Source organism: Rosa chinensis, chromosome 3 (genome assembly GCF_002994745.2).
Source record: "Rosa chinensis cultivar Old Blush chromosome 3, RchiOBHm-V2, whole genome shotgun sequence".
Lineage (NCBI taxonomy): Eukaryota > Viridiplantae > Streptophyta > Magnoliopsida > Rosales > Rosaceae > Rosa > Rosa chinensis.
The window spans coordinates 47,931,798-47,934,940 of record NC_037090.1 but is presented as its reverse complement, the minus strand read 5'-3'; positions in this window follow the sequence as shown (position 1 = coordinate 47,934,940).

The following is a 3,143-nucleotide window of genomic DNA, read 5'->3' as shown; positions in this document are numbered from 1 at the left end:
TGATTTAAGTGAAGGAAATGACTTTCTAGATTATTTTGGTCTCGAGATGATGATTTGGACCTTATAATCTGAGTTTGGGCCAAAGTCTTCCTTTTGGGCCTAAAAGATCACCAAGTGTTACCGAGATAAAGGATTGTCGGAGTTATTTTACAAAGAGATGAATTGGATCTTTAAGCAAATCGAGTTTTGGACTTAAGGCGAAGTCGAGAATTTAAAAGGGGTGTTGTCGATGAAAAAACGAATAAAAGAAAAGTTACGGGTCCAAAACCAGGAAGTAATCCGCTAGGAGAATTGCATAACTCGTCAGAAGGGAAAATTCGACATTTTACACACACAAGTATAAATAGAAACTTAAGCACCCAAAACCCTAATTCTCTCCTTCCTCTCCCCCTCGGCCGCGTTCTCTCTCTCCCCGATCTCTCTCTTTATCTTCTTCTTCCCTCTGCTACCACCAGAGACTCCAACTCCGGCCACCGCCTCACATCACCGCTACCACCAATTGATGCACCACCTGAATCCGACCCAAAACCAAGAGAGATCGAAGCCATGCATCAACCCTAACCTCTCGCTCTCTCTCTATTCTTCTTCCTTTAGCAACCACCGGAGAACACCATCTCCGGACACCATCTCACCACACCGCGTCCACCAGTCAATGCAGCACTTAAACCTGACCATAACCCGAGCTTACCGTAGATATACACCTCCTCCAGCCACTGCATGAGACCACCTAGCCGAAAAGGCTACTTCTGATCACTTTCTGCACTCACCGATATCACCAATCGATCGGGACCAGGACACTCACCCAAAGATCGAAGCCTTTACACCGTCTGATGCCAGAATACAACCGATGTCGAAGTACAGCCACTGCCTTTCCCTAATCTCCAACCTCCAGCCAAAATCGAGCTTCAACACCTCCATAAACGAAGTCAGAACTACACTATCTTTCGAAACCCCAAAACTCTGACCTCCGATTCTGACCCAAGCCACCATACGCGTTGCACGTACCGCAGCTGGCTCGTGGATCACCGTAGCTCCTCCGCTCATAGTCGTTGAGCCTTCAGATCGTCTCTGTTAGGTAATTTACATCATCCTAGACTGGGTTGAAGACTCTATTCCGATTTAGACTAAAAACCCTAATTTTTATTGTTCAAATTAGATTGTGTGAGGTTTGGAGAATCTGCGTTTGGGTTTAAAGAGGAGAGCCCCAAGCTGAGGCTTTGATTGAATCACCATTGAAGGAGAAGGGGTAAGGCCTTGATTCTGGACTATTATCTTATCTCACCAATTGTACAATCTTTGGCTTTATGTGGTTGTTGAAGTAGTGTTGGGGTGATGTTATTGTAGTTTTGACGGCTCCAAAGAAATCGAGTTTCGCGTCGAAGGCTATCGTAGCAGAGGAGTTAATTTTGGAGAAGAAGAATGGTAAGGGCCTGGGTGTTTGGATCTGTTTTTTCCGTATGTTGTGTGTACTCGGTGAAATTTTGGTTCTGTGAAATATTAGAAACGAAAGTGGTAGCCCTATTGGGCATGCGATATGGCCCAACTTGGCACATTCTTCTTTAATTTTATTAAACAAGAGTTTTGGTCTCTTATCGGATTTTGAAGTAACCTATTTATTTACTTTCTATTTAATTATTTGTTTTCTACTCCCTTATTTACAAATTTCGAGAGACCCATAACCCTGGAGCGCGTCTCTCATACTTGTTTTTACTTAGTGATTTGTTATTTTCCAAATTGGGCTCCCATTGTAAGCCCAAATCCTTTAGCCCACTTTGAGTTCCGCTTTTGAAAATATGCTGTTAGGTTGCTAGAATGATTTGTCCAAGGAGGTGTTTTGTAAACCAACAACCTAAACTCAAAAGGCCTTGTGGTTTCGGGTTGATGAGCTCTCGAGATGCCATTCGTGACATGTCGATTCCTCATTGGCTCGGAGTGGCGGCGCTGTGGGACCCCCCTCTCGGGTCACTACATAATCGATTACTCAACACATTTCATTGACAGACTAATCACTTTTCAAAGTTCCTCTTCCAAGGTTAGATTACTTGGATGTATGGCCCTCCCTATTATACGGCAAAGGAGGTTTTTTGGAGCTCTTGGAATAACAAGGGGCAGTAGAGATGATATACCGTGGCTGGTCATAGGGGATCTTAATGAACTGCTGAGTCCTTTCGAGAGGGAGGGTAAAGCTCCATGGAACCCAAACCACAGACATTATTTTAAGTTCTTTCATGGACACAAACTCCCTCCTAGATATTGGATATAAGGGTCGATGTTTTACATGGGCTCGAAAGGAGGGTGCCATTATTGTATTGTTGTTTTATAGGAAAGACTTGGCCGCTGTCTAGTGGATGAGAATTGGCTATTGGGCTGGCCTAAGACAAACCTCACCCATCTTACGAGAGTTTGATCGGACCACAACCCTATCCTTTTCAATACTAATCCTATTTTACAGAGACACAAGGCTGGTTTCAAATTTGAAGCCTCTTGGGTGGATGAGGCCGAGACGGGACCTATTATTGAGGAATGTTGGTTGGCAAGCCCTTCTCTTTCTAATGTCACAACCTGGACAACAAATCTTACTAAGTGCAAAACTCATCTACGCAGCTAGAGTAAAAACAAGTTCCCTCAGAGCAACAAGGTGGAAATAAAAAAATGTATTGATGAGTTAGAGGAACTCCAACTACACAACCCTTTTGATAGCAGTGAACAGTAACAGGATCTCTCTAACAAATTGGGGTCTCTCCGGCTTCGGGAAGGAAAACATTGGCATTAGTGATCTAGCGTAAAGTGGCTGAATTCCGACAACTCTAACTCTAGATTTTTCCATCTTTCCACTCTCCATAGGAGACAAGGAATAGAATACTGAAGCTATAGAATGATGATGATGCATGGGTGATTGGGGAGAATTTCATCAGATTGGAATTCGAGTCTCAATTCAGAAAACTTTTGACTTGGGGGATACTCTCTCTGGTGTCACTCCATTGGTCATTCCCGAGATGAATAGGGATCTCACTACCCTCTTCTCACTTGAAGATGTTAAAGAACAGCTTTTCAATTAGGTGCTTTAAAGGCTCCGAGGCTGGATGGTTTTCCCGGCCTCTTTTACCATAAGTACTGGAGCATTGTAAAGGACGTGATATGGG